A 21,331-nucleotide genomic window follows, 5' to 3' on the forward strand; every position below is an offset into this window, starting at 1 on the left:
CCTTTCATTAAATTTGGTGAGTCAGTTATCTTCACAGAAAAGAATGTCAGCAGTTTGGGAATACTGGAACAATAGCCTCGTCTGGGCCCCTCCGTGCTTCCCCTCCACTGGCAAACAAGAGAAGGATGAAAAGCTTGAGCAGAAATAAAATCAGACACAGAACCTAATGGGGGAAGAGGCATATTTTTCCTTACCGTGCTGATGGATGAATGGGAAACTTAAGACTTGAGTGTTTTAAAAGCTGGTGCTTTTAAGACTAATTATCTGTAATGACAATATGTCTGCCTGCTATGTAAATAAGAACCTGGAATCAGACACGTCTGTCATAATGAAATGTGACACAGGGGAGATTAGACAAAAGCTTTCTGTACAGTGAGATCTTGGATAAACTCTTCCTCTGACTAATAAAATGTTCAATTGTTTGAGATGCTTGCACTGAGACTGGGATGGCAATAGGATCAGATTGTTGCAGTTTTGTATAGATGAGTTATGCAGATCCAGCCTGACTAGTTCATGAAAGCTCAGTGGAGGCTGTAAAAATCTATCCATCAGCCATAGCCATTATCTGCGTAGGGGTGCGGGATCCACAGGGAGCTGAGGACTAGTACCTGACATCATTGTATCAGTTTATTCACATCGAGGAACTTTCTGAAGAAATCCCTTTTCTCTCTCTCTTTCCATCCAGAAACCCTCATAAAACAGGCAGAAACTATTCTTACCTAAGCCTTCCCCTGCCTCACTCCCTCTCTCTCCTGTAACTTCCACCTCTCCCTTTCAGCTGGCTCTTTCCCATGAGCCTAAATCTGCACACATGTGTCTCCCATCTCAAAAAAGGAATAACAGAAAACAAAGGAAGTCCTCTTTGAATTCTGCCTACCCACTTGGCAACAAGTTTCTCACTCTCTTCCTTCACACTCAACTCAATGAAAGAGTGGTGCATTTCCATATCCTCCCTTTCATTCTCAAACCCGTTCTAGCCTGGCTTCTGCCTGGATTTGGCTGTGAAATTCCTCTTGGTAAGATCACCAACAGCAGCAAGGTGGCAATGTCTTAGTCCTCCCTGGTTGGCCATCTCCAGGGCACCCGGCTCCACTGATAACTCCCTCTCTTCTGGAGTTTCTGTACTCCCTTGCCCTCCAGGACCCCACTTCTCCTGTTGCATCTCACTTCCACCTCTGCCCCCATCTCCTCTTTGTTGATCCTCCCATTAAACATTGGTGAGCCCCAGACTTCATTACGGGGCCCCTTTTCTTCATACCCACAGCCTCCCCACAAGGCTGATAATCCCAAAATCTGTTATGTGCTGTTCAAACTCCTTCTTCATCCATCCTCACATAGATGTTCCACAGACACCTCAAAACTCAATGTGACCAGAAAGGCTTTATTAGAAAAAAAAAAAAAAAAAAGGGTTTCCTTCTGTATTTATCCTCTCAGTTGCTCTAAACAGTAACCAAGAGATCAGCTCTGTCTCCTCTCTCTTCCCCAAAGTCTAGCCTCAATATCACTGAGTCCCATGGATTTCCCTCTGTCTTACCTGTCGCCTCTCTCCATTCTCACTGTCACCACTGGAGTTCACACACTCATTATCCCCTGGCTGGAGTACTGCCTCCTAACCAGTCTTCCTGTCACTATATTTGCTCCCTTTCAGCCCATTCACGTTACTCCCACCAGGGTGATCTGCTAAAGTTGCAAGCTTCAATCTGTTGTTGAAATCCTCTCTACTGGACATAAACTTATGCACCCTCCCAGATGTTTCAGCCTCCCTGTCTCCTCAACCATGGCCACTTCCAACCCCTCAGCACATGCCTGTGGAGATCTTCTTCCTGAACCCAGGGCCTGGAGCTTCTAACTCTGCTCCACCACTTCCAGACTCAGAGGAAGCACCACGTGTTAGTCCAGGTCCTCTGAGAAGCAAATGCCAAGATGTGAATAGACAGGCAATGCAGATCTGATCCTGACAGAAGGAGAGAAGGATGAAAGTGTGGATGGAAGTGTCCTAGACTGCAGTGCAGTTCTAAGGAAATTTTGGCAGGGCCACTGGGAAGTTCTCAAGCCAAATCTCCTGTGAGAGGAGTCCCCTGTCTCCTAGGAATAGATCTGTCTTAATATTTCTGCTATGATCAATCACTGGGGCAGAGAAGGAAGTGTGGCCTCTGTACAGCACAGCGTATTTTCAGATCCACCAAGCAGTACTGTTGGGCTGACGTAGCAGCAACCCAATGTATGATGAAGTGGCACATTTGGGATGGGGCTGGAGCAGGTCCAAAACTATGAGTAAATTACCAGTAACTTCTGGTCCAGACTGCCATGCTACCTACTTCTACCATAGCAATGCCTCTCCTTCAACCCATGGATTTCCACTGACTACAACTCTCAGAGGAAGAAAAGACAGGACTGGCTCACAGATGTATCCGAATGCTGTGTTGGTGGAGCTGGAAATGGACAGCTGTCACATGATCGCCCCAATTGTCAGTAACCCTGAAAGATGGTCTGATGTGGATGACTGACCTTGTCCAGCCAGTGCTTGCACACTAGGCCCATGACCAGACCAGGGGTGACCAGGGTAGCAGGGGTGAAGACCGTGCATGGGCCTAATAACAAGGGCTTCTTGTCTTACAGCCCATCTGGTTACAGCCACTTTTGAGTGGCCAGTGTGCCAGCAACAGAGACTGAAGCTGTGCCCTCAACACATCGTCATCCTTTGAGGTGTCATCCTACAGCCTACCTAGTGGCAAGTCAATGACATCAGAGCTTTTCCACTTTGGAGGAGAGAGTAATTATTACTCCATACCAACACTGATACAAATTCTGGATGTGGGGTTGCCTTTCCTTTATCATCACCACCACCAAAGCGCTTACAGAACGCTTTATCTCTCAACGTGTTTCCCACACAATGTTCACTCAAACACGGGACCTTTCTACAGCAAAGGAGGTGCAGAAATGGGCTTGTCACCAGGGGACTCACTGATAATACCAGGTACCTCACCATCTAAAAGCAGCCAGACCAACAGAATGATAAGCAGACTGTTGAAGGCTTAGCTATGGGTCTAGTATCTTGCAGGGTTTGGTTGCTGTCTTCTAGGAAGTGATATACTGGCCAAATCAATAGCTGATATATAGTATTATGCCTCCAACAGTAAGAATATATGAGTCCAAGAACCAAGTGAAATAGAAGTAGCCTCCTCACCACACAGGGGTCCATTTGAAATATTTGTGATTTTATTCCTTATAATCTAAGGTCCTGCCCAATTACAGGTTCTAGTTCCCAGGGAAGGAGCATTTCTGCCTGGGTGAATAATGAGTTTCATTGAACTTAAAGTTAACGCCTACCTGACCACTTGGGACTTTCATGCAAATAGTTCAACAGGCAAGGAAATTATTTACTGTCTGATTGATGTAATTAAGGAGTTGGTGTTGACCCTCCATAAAATGGAATCATAGGCGACAATATTTGAAATCCGAGGGATTCACTAGGTCTCTCTCAGCACTGCCATGCCCATTGATAATGGTTAATGGAAAATACAGCAACCATGACCCAAAAAATACAGGACAAATAAAGGGTCAGTCCACTTGAAGTTCTGGGTCACTCCAGCAGGAAAGCAACTTAGACCAGCTGACAGTTGGCCGCAGGTAGGGAAACACAGAATGTCTGATAGAGGTGAGAGATGATAAATGTCAGTTAGAGCCTCAGGACCAACCCACTTGCCTTAAGTGTTTCTGCAAATCACTAGTCACCATCTTGAAGGCGGCTCTGTGACTGTTTGAATTGGGGAAGCAGTGAGCGCAGCCTGTTCTCACAACAATGTAAGCCCTGTAGTGTATGATGGAGCCACATACAATGGAAGGTCACAAGCAGATCTGAGGAGAACAAGAGGTCATCTATATAGAGCACATCCTATACTGGCCATTTGTTCTGCCACAATGACCAGCTCCATGTGGACTCACGCAGTCCTGCTGTTAAGGCAGACACCTGGAGTCTCTGGTCCCTGTTCCTAGACTCAGATGAAGCACCACACTATGAGGCACGGAACCTGGTTCTCCAGAAGGTGCCGGATGATGCAAGCCAGAAGTCCAGGGAGTTAACATTCTGCAGGTGAACTCTGTTCAGTGAGAGACAAGAGAAGGGAGGGTGCTAGCAGATGAACTCCCTCTCCATACACCCTCTGATGGACAGCTTTGAGACACAGTTTTTCTGTATAGCCTATTTGCGGCTGTTTCATGTGGCTGAGAAACTGGCTGTTTCTTCATGAAACAACAGCCAGCTCCATAACGTAAGACATTGTGTTAGCTCCCATCCGTCCATGACTCATTTCACTTTCCCTCTATCACACTCCCGGACATTACCCTTCCCGGGACAGCATGAGCATTTAATCCTTGCCTCGGGTTCTGTTTGGTAAAGAACCTGGGCTAAGTCTCATTTCACTGCTTACTCTACCTAAAGAAATCCTCAGATACAGCTCGCTGACATTTCCAGTCTCATCACGTGATGGTCCCCGGATCTCATCCTTTGGTAAACCAAGCAGACTAACTGACAGGTTTCTGAGCTGCCCCCTTTTTCACAGCATTTGCAACTGCTCTTTCTTCTGCCCGGACAGTGCTCCCCTAGCCACTCCCTCTGTGAACTTCCAGCCATGCCATGAATCAAGCTGGACAACAGTCAATCCAGTACTTCACAAAATATCATTAAAATGAATGAGAATATTTAGAAGCCTCTTTTGAGTCTCCTTACTTAATACTGAAAGATTAAAAAGACAAAAAGCTACATATGATTGGATAAACACTAACTCTTCCTATTATGGTAAAATACTTGAAATACAAGGAAACAAATATGGAGACAATCCAAAACACATTCATTTATCTGCAAATATCATTGAAAGATTCTCAGCAAACACTGCTTAAAATGTAAAGAGATAAATGTTAAATTGTACATCACAGCAGGTTTTCTGCATATATAGAAAAGAGTAAAGATATTCCTAACAAGTCAGTGTATGAGATTTCTAGTCGGGTTCAAAAAAGAAATACAGGGCTTCCCTGGTGGCGCAGTGGTTGAGAGTCCGCCTGCCGATGCAGGGGACACGGGTTCGTGCCCCGGTCTGGGAAGATCCCACATGCCGCGGAGCGGCTGGGCCCATGAGCCATGGCCGCTGGGCCTGAGCGTCCGGAGCCTGTGCTCCGCAACGGGAGAGGCCACAGCAGTGAGAGGCCCACGTACCACACACACAAAAAAAAAGAAATACAAAAATAATTCATTTTCTTATGGACAATTAAAGGAAAACATGTACCAAAAAAGGTGTATTCTCAACAGTAACTTCTTTAATAAAAACAAAGATTTATGGAAAATATGCTTAATGGAATAGCTACTTTAAGTGGAATAAAAAATATTCTGGGATAAAGTCACAAAGACATTTCCACATATGAAACCCTGCACTGCTTCATTCATAGTCAAGATGTTACAGCAAAGAAGTTGAAGCCAGAAGGTATCAAGTGCTAGAGATGTTAAAAATATAGTTACTTTCTATGAAGACAAAACCTTTAAAATAGGGTAGACTTTTTCACAATACTTTGTAATGATGTGGAGAATAACCATGATAATCTTTTGAATGACACAGAGGATTCTGGGGGGCTATTTGTGACAAAATACATAAAAGACTTGTTGACTATCAAGGTATTATACAAACAGCATGCTACAAATTTGCTGTCTTTCTCTGGGATGACAAGTGGCTGTCAGGATATGCTGTCTGGAAGATATTTTCAAAGACATAAACACCCTTAATCACTTCCTTCAAGGTAGAGCTGCCATTTTGATAATTTTGATTTTAATAATGAGTTGAGAAAATAACTGCTTCTTGAAAGAAACATACTCTGGGGAGAATATTTTGAAAAATGAATGTTTGAAATTATTTCCATAATTACCTGATGAGACAACTGAAAACAATGTGTGTTGTCTGTAACAACTCTCTTACGTGCTCACTTTTAAAAAGTTGAAAATAAATATTTCAAACCTATTTTAAAATCATCCACATGTGAGATTTCAGTGAAACTATATCCATTTATAAAAATACAAAAAATTCAGGACCTTTTGATGACTCTGAACAAACAGTTGACTGATATCAGGGAAGATGGACATCTGGTGGGCAATTTTCAACTAAAATCTTTGCATAATCAGTGAATGGAATCGAAAAACCAGCATCACGACCCAGCAGACACAATCAGCCATGAACATATCCAATTTGGATATACGTATCTTTGTGAGGTATCTTTTTCACTTGGACCACCATTAGATCCAACTATGGAAAGAAACTGAACTTATTATAGAATAACTATTATAGAACTTAAAATCATGTTTTTCAAAAACAATGTAGCATATTCAATCACAGGGATATGTAGTGAAAATTTTTTAATATAATAGCTTATTTCATCTTTGTCTCATCCTTTAAGAATTTCATTTTTTTTTCTGTTTGGTACATAATTCATGTATACAATAAATAAAAATACATGACTACTTGGCAACTATTTCTTGGATATGACACCAAAAGCACAGGGAACAAAAGAAAAATAGATAAATTGGGCTTCCCCAAAATAACAAACTTTTGTCCATCAAAAGACAATATAAGGGCTTCCCTGGTGGTGCAGTGGTTGAGAGTCCACCTGCCGATGCAGGGGACAGGGGTTCGTGCCCCAGTCTGGGAGGATCCCACGTGCCGCGGAGCAGCTGGGCCCATGAGCCATGGTCGCTGAGCCTGTGCGTCCGGAACCTGTGCTCCTCAACGGGAGAGGCCACAACAGTGAGAGGCCCGTGTACCACAAAAAAAAAAAAAAAAAGACAATATCAAGGGAGTTCCCTGGTGGTCCAGCGATTAGGACTAGGTGCTTTCACTGCTGTGGGGCCGGGGTTCAACCCCTGGCCAGGGAACTAAGATCCCGCAAGCTGCGCAGCACAGCCAAAAAAAAAAAAAAAAAAAAAAAAAAGACAATATCAAAAGAGTGAAAAGGCAACCTATAGAATGGGAAAGAATATTTGCAAATCTGATAAGGGATTAATAGCCAGAATATATTTTTTAAAACTGCTGCAACTCAACAACAAAAAACAAACAACTCAATTTAAAAATGGGCCAAGTACTTGGATAAACATTTCTCCAAAGAAGATATACAAATGGTCAATAAGCACATGAAAAGATGCTCAACATCACTAGTCATTAGGGAAATGTAAATCAAAACCACAATGAGATACTACTTCATTAAGATGACTATTATTTTTAAAAAAAGAAAATAACAGGTGTTGGTGAGAATGTGGAGAAATTGGAACCCTCATATATTGCTGATGGGAATGTAAAATGGTGCAACCACTGTGGAAAACAGTATGGCAGTTCCTCAGAAAGTTAAATATAGAATTATCACATGATCCAGCAATTTCATTTCAAGGTATATACCCAAAGAAATTGAAAGCAGGGACTTGAACAATACCTGTACACCAATGTTCAGAGCAGCATTATTCACAATAAGCCAAAAGGTAGAAATAACCCAAATGTCCACTGACACATGAATAGATAAACAAATATGATATATACAAACAGTGGCATATTATTCAGGCTTAACATGGAAGGCTATTCTGAGACATGCTGCAATATGAATGAACCTTGAAGGTATTATGCAAAATGAAATAAGCCAGACACAGAAGGACAAATATTGTAAGAGTCCACTTATTTGAGGTCCCTAGAGCAGTCAAATTCATAGAGACAGAAAGTAGAATGGTGGTTGCCAGGAGCTGGAGAAGGGGAGGATGGGAAGTTATTGTTTAACGGGGACAGTGTTTCAGTTTGGGAAGAGTTGGCTACACCACAATATGAATGTTCTTAAAGTCACTGAACTGTACACTTAAAATGATAACTTTTATGTTATGTATATTTTACAATACAAGAATAAAAAAAGAGTCCATGATCAAAACGTATGTATATCTGAATGATAGATAGACAGTAAGGGTAGATGATGGAGGCTTCTTTAACCTCAGCACAACACATGTTCAATTAATTCTTGTGGAAGGAAGAAAGGGAGGAAAGAAGTCTGTCTTGGAAATAAGGTGTGGAGGCTTATTTCCTGTGTATCTCTTTGAAGGAAACAACTATTGGGCACCTTAAGTGATACCAGCAATATATTCTCTTAGTACATAGAGACTTTTCTCAACACATATCCTGCCCTTCTCCTCCTTTCCAAATTCTGTTCTCACAGTGTTTTCAACTTCACAGCAGCTGTCAGATTTGCAAATGTTAAGTGGAACTTGTGATAACTGATAAGCACGCTGCAGTGAATGTGGTAGGAGAACTCTGTGCCGTGGTTCCTAAGCATGCAAAAGGAGCTACATTCGGGCAAAAGTCTCCCATGGGACTTACATGCAGAAGAAAAGAAAAGTCTATCCATGTGCCTAACACCACGCAGGAATGACTGTCAGGTTCAATGAAGTAAGTTTGCTGATCCAAGATCCGGAGCCTAGTTATGATGAATTACCATACACAAACTTTGCCCGCTCAGTTTTCTTCCCCCAAAGTCTATGTTTGGAACCTTATTTTAATTGAAATCTTTGGAATTAAATGCTATTAACAGTATGACATATAATATGGGGTAATTCTTCTAAAAGATAATGAAATTTAAAACCCTACAATACTTTCAGCTTAAAATTTCATTCTATGCCTAGGGCAAGTGTCAAAGACAACAGTCTCCTTTTATTAAAGATCACTTGGAAGATAGATAATATTTAGTATGTGTAATGACAAATCTACAAAGAAAAAGAAACATCAAAAGGCTGCTGTTAGAATCTGTGGAATGCTAGTGTTTAACCACCGAGAAACCAGTGCTAATCTTCAGATATAGAAGTTAGTGGAATTCTGCCATTAAAAAAAATGATATTTTGACAGTACAGTCTTATATAAATATTAATGCATTTTCTTTTACAAAAAAAAAATGAAGTCAGCAACTCTGCTAGCTAGGATACAAGATTTAAACGCATAGGGAGGAAATAAAATGTCATGGGAATAGGGGGTTGAAGAATCCTTGTTTTACCATTATTTTAAAGTCTCCTCATTAGAAGAGCATATGGCAGGGACCACATCATTTTTGCTCATTTCTATATCCTTAGAACTTTTCAACAATGCCTGGCACTCGGTAGGTATTTCGTAAATATTTTTTAAATGTATAAATAAAAGAACAAAGTTTGGCATCTATTAACTGTATTTCAAAGGAAAATTACCAAAATAGGCCACAAATTTGTTTACTTACAGAACTGAAACTCCATCTCACTAGAATGACATGCTTGGAACATGACTAGTTAGCAGCAGAGTCTAAAGGTAGACTAGTCTTTTCATTCCCCTGAAATGTGTGCTAAAATCACTTAAGCTTAGAGAGCTGAGCGGAGCCTGACCCTTTATACTATGATATCAAGCTCTTCTCTAGCCATTGCCCAACAGATAAAATAGGAAATAGGAAATAGGAGGATGGGGGCCCCAGATCTCCTCACCCACTAGGAAGAATGGAAGAGGGAAAACTTCAACAGAAGTGGGAGCAGATGCTGAAAGAGCAAGGAAAAAGAGGGGGATACAGGAAGACTCACCCTTACCTGATCTGAGGATTCACCACCGTTTTCACAATTCATTCATCCACTCTGAATTAATGTTCTCTAGAGTCCTTTTCAGTACTAACTTTCAATACCAAAGAACTGAATACAGTCTTAAGTATTTCTTTTCTACACTGAATGTATACCATACTATTGAGCTTAAAGGAGATGCATTGCTATACACCAAGACAAAAATAATGTTTCATAAAATTAGGATTGTTTTTCCAACTACAGTTTTTTGGGTAATATGTAGTTACATTCCAAGCCTTTCTAAAAAGACTAAACAACTTTTTTGTTACCGAAAAAAAATTAAATAACTTTCCATGTTCGCTCAAAAACATGTGAGAGGAAAAAAAACTGTAAAACACAAATAATATTTAGATCCAGAAAAGAGGAACATTGTATTTGTTTTTAAATGTGTTATAAAAAGTGATGATCTAGTTAGAAAGCACTGGTCAGTGTATATGGTAGAAAAGCAATGTCTGTTCTTCTGCCATTTCTTCAGTTTTAGTAGAGCTAATGTTGAGATATATCAGCAGCAGATTAGTCAAACCTATCTGCAGGATTTGCTAATTCAGTTATGAAAATAAGCATAGAGTTCAGGTATCAGGGAAGAATATAATGGTATTTCCCTCTTTTACGTTGTAAGTATTTAGTTTTTGTTTTGTTTTGTTTTTATGAATGAAAAGGTAGTTTAATGTCAAGAATATATATCAATAGATTTTTTTTTTTTTTTTTTTTGTGGTACACGGGCCTCTCACTGCCGTGGCCTCTCCCATTGCGGAGCGCAGGCTCCGGACGCGCAGGCTCAGCGGCCACGGCTCACGGGCCCAGCCGCTCTGCGGCACGTGGGATCCTCCCGGACCGGGGCACGAACCCGTGTCCCCTGCATCGGCAGGCGGACTCTCAACCACTGCGCCACCAGGGAAGCCCTCAATAGATTTTTTTATACATCTTTATTGGAGTATAATTGCTTTACAATGGTGTGTTAGTTTCTGTTTTATAACAAAGTGAATCAGTTATACATATACATATGTTCCTGCATCTCTTCCCTCTTGCGTCTCCCTCACTCCCACCGTCCCTATCCCACCCCTCTAGGTGGTCATAGAGCACCGAGCTGATCTCCCTGTGCTATGCGGCTGCTTCCCACTAGCTATCTATTTTACATTTGGTAGTGTACCTATGTCCATGCTACGCTCTCACTTTGTCCCAGCTTATCCTTCCCCCTCCCCGGCAAGTATTTAGTTTTCAGGGTAATCTTTATGGGGGTGGGGAGAGTTGAAAGTGAAAATGAGAGTTGTTCCAAAGGAAGTAAGTGCCTTGCAGCCTATACAATATAAGACGGGGCGCCCTTCTTCCAACATATACTCAGCAAATGCATGCTGATATTTTCCTCACCTGGGGTATTTTGTTTGGAATCTATTTCTATACAGCAGAGACTGTTATACTGGCCAATCCTTTCCAAAGTCTATCTCTTGAGAATTACAAAGAATGTTAATAGATCCTACAAGCAAAACAAAATCTGTAATCAAAATGTGTGAAAGACCCTGACTGAAAGAAATTAGAATGGTTTCTTGGCTCCCAGTTTTTCAGACTCCCTTAACATGCTAATATGAATAGAGAATCTCCAAGAACGGGATCTAAAAAGCAGTGTTTTCCAAAATTTTTGGCAGCTTTTTTCCTCAAAGCTTCCCTCTCCATTTGTGTCAGAAAAGGCAGCCCAAGCCCTTCTTAGCTCTAACTCCGTAGTGGAAATCAATTCTCGTATCACTTCCCTATTCAAAATGTCAGCAAGTGAAAATACTTCAGGGTATTTTAACACCAAATTCTGATTTGGGCCTGTAAATATGGTTCCTGCCTAAACCTGCAGCTTCTTCCCTTACTTCTCCCCAGTTTAGCCCCTAGAAGGTGCTCTACTCTCTCTGGATCTTTGCAGTTATGCCCCTGCTGCAGAACTGCCGGCCACCCTGGGAAAGGCTTCTCTGCCCACCCTGGGGTCTGCGTTCCTGGTGCCTGTGCTTTGGTGCCTCCATTCTCCCGACTGTTCACTTCTGCCTCTCACAGGCTTTCTGCATCACAGGTGCCCTATAAATATTTGTTGAATAAAGGGATGGATGAATGATGAGTATTCACCTAACAGAAGTGATGGGGAGGGGGAAGGGAGGAGTTTAATGTCAACAGGATGCTAAAGAACACTGCTATTCAACTCCTGGTTTTCCATGTGATATATTATATGCAGCCTCTTTGAATCACCAAGGAACTGGCCAAAACCCTAACCATTTACAGTAAAGAGAAAATTTCAGTTTTATTTTTAACTATATTAGACATATAAACATCCTACAGCATAAAATCTACACACATACATTCTTCCACTCACGGGTGAGTCACTCTTCTAATGATTCTACTTCTCCATTACTACTAGATTCCCTTTCTTGACACTTGAGGACTAATTAGCAAGAAGCTGATTTTTTTTTTCCGTATTGTTATTTTTTAGGGGAAGGAAAAATAATGATTCCAAATAAATATCAAACCACTGTAGAGTAGTACATTTATGCCTTATGAAGCTAGACATACAGATCCGATTGGGTATTCAGGGTTCAGGATTTAGGAACTGGGATATTGCTCTGAAAATGAGCTAATATCACCAACCATCCGTGACTCCATAACTCCGCGGCTCTATCCATGCACTTGGGCAGTCCCCAGAGCTGGGCTCTCAACGGCCTGCTAACACCACTATGGAACTGCTAATGGATTTTCCCGCTTCTCTGCTCAAGTACAATGGAAAGACTTTGAGCTAAAACTTCCAATTAGTAAGAGGGAAGAAAAAAAAGTGCAATAATTTCTGAAATCATAAACTGGGAGGTTTACTTTCTACTTCCTCATTGTTTTGTTTCCCTCTCCAGTTTAATATAGTTTCAAAGTCAAATAAGACATGTCTTAACTTACTATTTATATGGATTATGGTAATCACAGCTGCATTTATGCATAAAGTAATCATCTGTTTGTTGTGACCACCTATAGGGTGTGCTTCCCTTCTCAAAAATAATACCACTCCCACCTATTCTGAAAGCCTGAAAAATTGAGAGCTGGAGTCTAAGATAAGACCTGTCTTCTTGGAGAAGTCTGTCAGGTGTGGCCTTAATGTAAAATAATGCTTTATATTAAAATAACATTTGACTCATAAATATTCACACAAGTCTGAAGGCACTAGATACCTAAAGGGTCAAATTGTTTGGAAAAATAAAACTGTACCCCTAAAGATTTCACTTCACAGTTTTGTTTAGTGATAGAAGTAGTTTGAATTTTATATATATATATATAAACAATATATATATATACAACTCATTTTTGTCTGCCCATTTAATCTATCATAGTGCTAAGCACTTCATAAATATTTGGTGAATTGAATAAATCAATATTCTTGACACTGACAAGAACTTAATTTTTTTATAAACAAAATGAAGCAAAAATCAGAACATTTTTTCTGCAAAAGATAGAATTAATTGGTGTTATTAGTGTCAGAAGTTTTGATTCACTGTGGCTTAGAAAGATGGTCCCCAATTTAATGGGATGAGTGTGTTCTGATCCTGGGATAATGCAAACAAATTGCACTAAAAGAAGCAGGTTGGGTTTGATTCTGCTCTCAACATATAGGCAGTGTCTGGGCTGGTTTGTCTGACACCATATCTCTATACAAGTTAGTGAACAGAACATTGAATTACGTATAATCTTTGCTTTATACACACTGATTTAACACTAGTTCTCTCTTTCTATATTACCAATCCTGAGGCAAACCAAAATATTTCTAATTGAAAACATCACTCATGGCTCTTGAGAACACTTACTCAAAGATGTTGTGGTAGGTTGAAAAATGGCTTCCTAAGAGATATCCAAGTCCTAATCCCTGGAACTTATGAATGTTACCTTATTTAGGGAGAAAAAAAATGTATGATTAAGATAAGGACTTTGAGATGGGAAGGTTATCCTGGACTATCCAGCTGGGCACTAAATGCCATCACATCCCAATAAGACACCTTAAAGGCTTTAACTGTATCCTTATAAGAGAGAGATTAGAGACAGACACAAGGAGGAAAAAGTAGTATAAAGATGGAGCAGAGACTGGAGTGATGCAGCCATGAGCCAAGGAATGCTGGCTGCCACCAGAAGCCAGAAGAGGCATGATAGTGTTCTTCCCTAGAGTCTCCAGAGCGAGCATGGCCTTGGCAACACTTTGATTTCAGAACTCTAGACTCCAGAACTGTGAGAGAATAAATTTCTGTTGTTTTAAGCCACCAAGTTTGTGGTCATTTGTTATAGCAGCCACAGAAACCTGTGGTGTAGTTTTCCCTCAAAGAAATTACAGACTAGGAAGGGCAATAACACAGCTTCATAAATGATAGTCCTTGGGGACTATTACAGAATTACTCAGAAGGATTTTTCAAAGATATGCCCTTGTGAGTCACCATGTCACTAATGCAGCCTTCAGGTGTGCTGAGAAGAAACAAGGCTGAGAGGAAATGGTATAGACCCAGCTTCCCAACCAGCATTCCCACAGCACTGTGCCTTCAGTGGGCTGCAGGTCTGCTACAGGAAACTGATCCCGCAAGCTTCAGTACTGCTGGTAAGTTCTTGAGAGGTCAGAGTTACTCAGTCACCTCCAGCCATGAGCAGCTTCAATGTGAAGTTCCTTGAAGAGTGGCTAAAGCAGAGTGGGATCTGATGAAGTTCCCTGTGGAACCCACACTGTTCTATGGTGGCCATCAAGAACTTGAAGAGATCATCATTTCAAAAGTCTTGGTTAAGAATTGAATGCAAGTCATTCAAGCATAAAACCTGTTAAAAAGAAGTTATATTCACAGAAACAAACTCCAGTTTCTCAACTGGAAAAAAGTTTTTAAAAAATATTTTTGGAGGTTTTCATTCTATTTCTCTTATCAGACTTATATAATATAAAGAAACTATAACAAGTTTTTTCCACCAAACCTCCCATGTACTTGTCAGTGAAAAAAATGTTGCCTGCCATTATCAGTAAACAAAGGATGCTGTAGACATCAAGCCATCACATTACAGCCAGCCCACAGTAAGCCCTGAGGGAACTCAGGATAGAAACAGGAAGCCTGCCATCAAGCAGTCAACTGCTGCAGCCACCCCTAAAGGTGCACTCTGAGGAGACTCAGAATGAGAAAGCACAGGATCCTGTCCCCAGATAGCTGAGATGCATATCAGAGGAATGATTTCAGTGAGCCCAGACTCTTGCGGCTTCCCATACACAGAAAAGTGCTAAATTCCTTAACTTGAGATACCTAGTTTTCTTTAATTAACAGTAACCTTTTGAAGTTCTGACTACCTGGTCTTTGTTGCAAAAACTCCTATGTACCCTGGCTCCTCCATTACCTCTTTGGAGCCCTCCCTCAGAGCTATCTGAGAGGCTGTGTCTGGGCTCAAGTCCTCAGTTTTGTCTGCCAAATAAAACATAATTCTCAACTTTTAGGTTATACATTTTTTTCAGTCGACATAGTCATCCTAAAATTCCCTCTTGTTTATCCCCAGTGTGCCATAATATCATTTTTCTGTGTGTGCTAGGATATAAAAAAAGGTTGAGAACCACTGATGTAGATATTCAAGTGGCTAAAATCAGATCCTTGTACAATATCTACATTGCAGGAGAGGGTGGTGAAGAAAAGACACAGAGGGAACAGGTATCCAGCATTTGGGAGACAGACAAATGCCTCAATCTGCCCCATGAGGTTGAAAATTTCCTCAAAGGAAGTGGGTTTCAATGCTGGGCCACCAAAACAGAGGATAAATGTCCACAACAGGTCAACGATGTCAAATGTCAAAGAAAAGTGAAATAAAGACTGAAAGGTATCCACTGGATTTGATCATTAGAAATCACAGGAAATTCTGGCAAGATCGGTGCCAGGACTGATATGAAAAGGCCAGGCACAGGGAGCGGAGGTGTGAATGGAAAGAAAGGAGATGGACACAGAGAGAATAAACGGTTCTTTTAAGCTTATCATTGATGGTAATGAGAGAAAGATAGTGGAAGGGGAGGGGACCAAGGATGACAGGCACTTTGTGAGCTGTGAGACTTGAGTGTGTTTACACTTTACAGGTAAATAGCCAGCCCAGGGGAGAGTTTAAAGATGCAAATAATCGTAACTGGGGATGAAGGAATACACTTGGCAGTGAAAATTTCCTGAAGGAGCTGGAGGGGATGAGACTGAGCCCAGGTAAAAGGGTTGATCTTGGGCAGGTTGAGAAGGCAGCAAGGATGGGGAAAATAACTTTATCAACCAGAAGTTAGGAAGTTGAAGTGGCTCCAGCTGGAATATTTCTTCTCTCTGTTTCCCAGGGATGTAGACTGAAGCATATTAGAAATGAAAAAATGCCATTGGGTTTGGTGATTGGAAGGTCCTTTGTGACCTCTGCAAGGGCAGTTTTAGTGCTTCATTGAGCAGATATCTATCATACTGGTGGACGGAGCACTAGACTGGAGGTCCTGACACAGGAGTCCTGGATTCTAGATGTAGCTCTTCACCAAATTAGCTCTTCATAAGTGAAGGCACCTTTTGGGGACTTGTTTCTCCAAAATGAAAGGGTTGGATGAAACGATGACTACATGGTCATGTCCAACACTTACAATTTTTATCTACTATATATAAGGCACAAGGCTGGCCATAGTATGAAATATAAGGATGCAGTAAGAGGCAAGGATTGGGCCCTCAGAGTCATCATTGCCTCAAAAAGCAAATTATTACTAGTAAAAAGTCATCCTGCCAGGGTCAAGGTCACCTGTCAGGGGAAAAGCATTGAAATTTACATTTGAAGGGAAAATATGTGACCAATTTCTGGTATGATTTTTTAAACTCCTTAGTATCAAACTTGGGCTGAAAATTTCAAGACGTTGACCACTAACAAAGTTATTTCTCAGTATGAAAAATCTGAAGAAAGAATGAGCCATAAATGTAGGGGTCTTACTAAGTGGAAAGATTTGTTATTGATTTGAATATTCTGAGTCTGTCTTGTGGGATGTTTAGCACAACACACTTGATGGAAAGTTGTGATTGCACATGTCATATTTTTAAAGACAAAATAGATCTGCCAACTCCTGAGCTAAAGGAACAGAAAATATAAGCACACATAATGAAGACTAGAAATTTGATATAAAAAAGTATTATGTTGTCTGATACATCATCCCACCAACATGTTCATTATAATGCATTCTTTTGTTCCATCCTATTCAGAATTTCTAGCTGTCTGTTTGTACGTTGATTTTACACCTCCCACCACAAAGCTTGGAGACAATGATGAGCATCTTCCCATACTCTAAACGATGCAGTATGAGGAGGAGGACATTTCTATTTCTTTAATCTCTATTGAAATGCTCACATGGTTCATTTGTTCAGTTCCAATTCTTTGGTGTCTTGTCACTCCTTTTGAATATACTGACGTCTAGCCTGAGCTCCCTAGCCCAAAAGGGATCCTTAGTATGTCTCTGATTAGATTGCAAGGGCTACCAATTAAGCCTTGAAGAAGAGGTATGTTCAAAGGAGAATGGACTATTAATCTAGAGGTGTGTCTGTACCATTCTAGTACATCATTATCAAGACCAAATCACCCACCATCAGTAACTAATTGTCCGTTGTGATACAGTAGCTTGTGGTCACTTACCTCCTCCCCCTCCCCAAAGTCCCTGCTTCTATGTCTAGCGTCTCCAAGTTTCTTAATAAGAGCCCAGATTAAAAGCTAGACCCCTTGCTTGGCATCATTCCTGAGCTTCACAGGAATGAAGAAGATGAGATGAAACAAATCCAAGGAGTCAGGGCTGGTCCTGGTCTCTGAGGAAGTGGGTGCTGAAGTAATGGGCTAGATCACGAGCAAGAGCTAAGCTCTCTTTCCTGGACAGAGCAGAGGAAGCAGATAGTAGGCAGCTCTGGACCAAAAACTGCACTATGGGCTAAGGAAAGAGGGAAAGTGCAGGGAACATTTAGTCTGGGGTTGGGGGGATAGAGGTATAGGAGGCACAGTGTAGAGAATTGATGAAAAGTATGGCTTTATGATTTATTGTTTATGGGAGTGAGAAGGAAGGAAAAGGGAACAGAATGATGATTTCCAGGTTTTTAGTTCCATGGATGAGGTATTTGCTAACAAGTGAGATACGGAATAAAAAGCAAAAGTGAGTTCATAGGGTAAGGTAAATAATTTAGTTTGGAATATGCTTGAGTGGCTGTGGGATATCCATGGAGGGATATAGATCTGACAGTAGGGTGTATGAGGCTGATATCTGAAGGAAAGGTCTCCCCCAATGTTCATTACAGCACTATATACAATAGCCAGGACATGGAAGCAACCTAAATGTCCATCGACAGATGAATGGATAAAGATATGGTACATATATACAATGGAATATTAACCAGCCATTAAAAAAGAATGAAATAATGTCATTTTCAGCAACATGGATGGACGTAGAGACTATCATACTGAGTGAGGTAAGTCAGACACAGAAAGACAAATATCACATGATATTGCTTATATGTGGAATCTAAAAATATGGTACAAATGAACTTATTTACAAAACAGAAACAGAGTCACAGATGTAGAAGACAAACTTATGGTTACCAAGGGGGAAGGGGAAGGGAGGGATAAATTGGGAGATTGGGATTGACATATAAACACTACTATATATAAAATAGATAACTAGTAAGAACTTACTGTATAGCACAGGGAACTCTACTCAATACTCTGTATTGACCTACATGGGAAAAGAATTTTAAAAAGAGTGGATATATGTATACATATAACTGATTAACTTTGCTGTACAGCAGAAACTACCACAACATTGTAAATCAACTATACTCCAATAAAAATTAATTAAAAAAAAAAAAAAAGAAAGGTCTATCTGAGCTGAAGGTATTTGGAGTCACCAGAATCTGAGTGTATATTACTAGAGCTAGGAGAGCAGAAGACAGCAACCAGAGAGTATGGACCTGAGACGAGAGGAAGGTCATGAACGGAATTCTGGGGAATACCATGGAAAGGCCCACAACAGCAGTGGTAAAGGAGGCCAAAGATATCAGAAAAACCAACTAAGTTGTCAGAGGGAAAACAGAATTTCTAGAAGAAATTCACATTCCACAGTGAGGACTGATAAGCAAAGGACTGAAAAGAATCCTTTGAATTTAGCAATTCAGAAGTCATTGGGAAACTAACTGAGGGCAGATTGATAGTGTGGAAAGTTAGAGTTTAAGATATTTGAAATGGAAAATTCCAATGATGATAAAATCCAGTGGGAAGGGGCATGCCTAAGGACTGGGCATTAAAATGGAAAGTAAAGATCAATAGAGTTAAGGTCACAGAACATAAAACCAGATGTGTGGTTGAAATATCCCAGGATGGCTCTTTGTGTAGCTGGGAATCACTGAATGAAGTACCAAAATCTCCCGGGGATGTTGCAGATAGCTGGCCCACCAATTAAAAGAGTTAGGGGGCTTCCCTGGTGGCTCAGTGGTTGAGAATCCTCCTGCTAATGCAGGGGACACGGGTTCGAGCCCTGGTCTGGGAAGATCCCACATGCCGCGGAGCGGCTGGGCCCGTGAGCCATGGCCGCTGAGCCTGCGCGTCCGGAGCCTGTGCTCCGCAGCGGGAGAGGCCGCGACAGTGAGAGGCCCGCGCACCGCGATGAAGAGTGGCCCCCGCTCGCCGCAACTAGAGAAAGCCCACGCACAGAAACGAGGACCCAACACAGCCAAAAATAAATAAATACATTTAAAAAAAAAAAAAAAAAAAAAAAAAAAAGAGTTAGGAGAGAGGGATAGAGGGTGGTGTGGTCAGTTTATAAGCATTAAATGAGGACAGGTACTGCCATGGGGGGATGGGTAAAATAATGGGAATCAGCAAACGGGGAGCCTGGTTGATACTGAATAACCCCACTCTCCACCACCAGCAGCAGGCCTGAAATATCAGGTGTCAGAGAACAAGTCCTTCCTGTTGGAAAGAGCTGAAAAAGATATGGCATCTTGTAGGAAGGAAGGGTGAAGTGAATGTTCTATGAAGGTATGAAAGCAAAAGAGGGGGTTCCTTAAAATAGAATATGATTCCCAAATACCTAGTCATAAGGACTGTGGGCCAATAAAGTGTGAGAGTCAGAGGGAAGGGCACTGAGCTGAAGGGTAGAGGGTACACATGGAAGAGACGGGAGGTGATGGGGATGACATGAGGAGGATGCAGGGATGGAACTGGTTGACCTCAATACCCAGACTCAGGCACAGGTTGTTTGGGTGTTTGAATGGACCTGGCATCCCACACGGACCTCAATGAGGTGGGGTGGATGGGTTGCACCTCCTAGTTTCCTGGCTGAGTTTCTTTGCTTCCTCAGAGAAAATGGTTAGAAGGAGAAGTGAGATTTGGCAATTGAGAGAGTTTTGTCCTTAGAATGTGACAACTAAAAAATGTTGCTTGCCATCCTGCTCTACAAGGATTGAGTCATAAGCCACTGTAGCTGCTGACCTTTAATACAGACTGAAAGGAGGTCAGGGTGAAGATCAGGATAAGATACTCTGTGCTCTGGGAAAACTGGCAGAACAGTCCTTCAGATAGTTATATATTTTCAGAAGAAATTTTTTATGAACCTGTATTTTTGATCTTCCCATTCTTAGAAAAGCACTAAAACCATTAACTAAGATTACTGTATCTTGGTGACTAGCAGCAACTGTCTACCAAGATGTGTGCTTGGTTACATATACCCCCTTCGCCAAAATCGTATATATATATGTATACTGACCTCCCCCCTTACCTGCTGGAAGAGTTCCTCAGAGCTCTCTGAGAGCCTGTCTCCCTGGCTACAGTCCTCAGTAAGACACTGAGTAAACTCAGCTCACAGTGAGATTTTTTTAAGTCAACAGATGGTTAAGTGAAGAATGCTATAAACAGATACCAGCAGTCCATCTCAGCATTTGCACATCCTTTCTATCCCCTCAGGGTTACTTTTTTCCCTATGAATCACTATCATGGCACCTTTTTATAAAGCTGGTTTTCCTTTGCCAACTTGGCTTCTTTGAAGATAGATGGAGTATCCCATTTTGATGCCTAGAAGCCAAGGGAACAGTAATTGATAGGAGGGAGAGGGAGAAGGGGAGGTCAGTGAATGCCTAAGAGGGCGGCCTAGATGGGAAGATGTCATCAACAGAGGAGGTGCTTGCTTTTTTCCTTCATTCCATTTTTTAAAAATTTGCAGCAGTGCAACAAGGGTCATGAAAGAATTCTCTCTACTCTTAGCGTCCCTTTTCCTCTTTCTCATCAAGTTCCCCTTCTTTCAGAACCCTCAAAAGTCTCCTCCACTATCTCCCTTCCTTCATGTACTCCTTCATATTCATTGAGTATTATCTGCTTGGACAAAGCCCTGAGTTTGTCGCTGAAGGGAGCATATCAAAATCTCCTTAGTGTAAAGGGACAATGACAGCTGAGAGGCAACAGAGAGAGAGAGCCCTGGAGACGGACTAAGAAGGCCTGGGTGTGAACCCTAGCTATTCCATTAGTAATTTTATGATTTTGGAAAAGATACCAAACATGATTACCTATCCAATGGAGATAGTAATACCTACTTCAGAAAAATTTTATGACAATTAAATGAAATATGTCAAAGTACTTCTGAAATTATAAAACCCCATAGGGTGGAATGTGGTAAGTGGAGCGAGAAAGGTCCCAATTGAGTGGTTTGGATAATAT

The 21,331-nt window shown here is 41.2% G+C and overlaps 1 protein-coding gene across 1 annotated transcript in view; it reads right to left on the bottom strand.

The window, feature by feature from the left end:
• SPART (spartin) overlaps positions 1 to 21,331 on the bottom strand; it is a 378,687-nt gene that overhangs the window by 332,904 nt on the left and 24,452 nt on the right. The window lies entirely within an intron of this gene.

The sequence above is a fragment of the Kogia breviceps genome, chromosome 16 (assembly GCF_026419965.1).
Source record: "Kogia breviceps isolate mKogBre1 chromosome 16, mKogBre1 haplotype 1, whole genome shotgun sequence".
NCBI lineage: Eukaryota > Metazoa > Chordata > Mammalia > Artiodactyla > Physeteridae > Kogia > Kogia breviceps.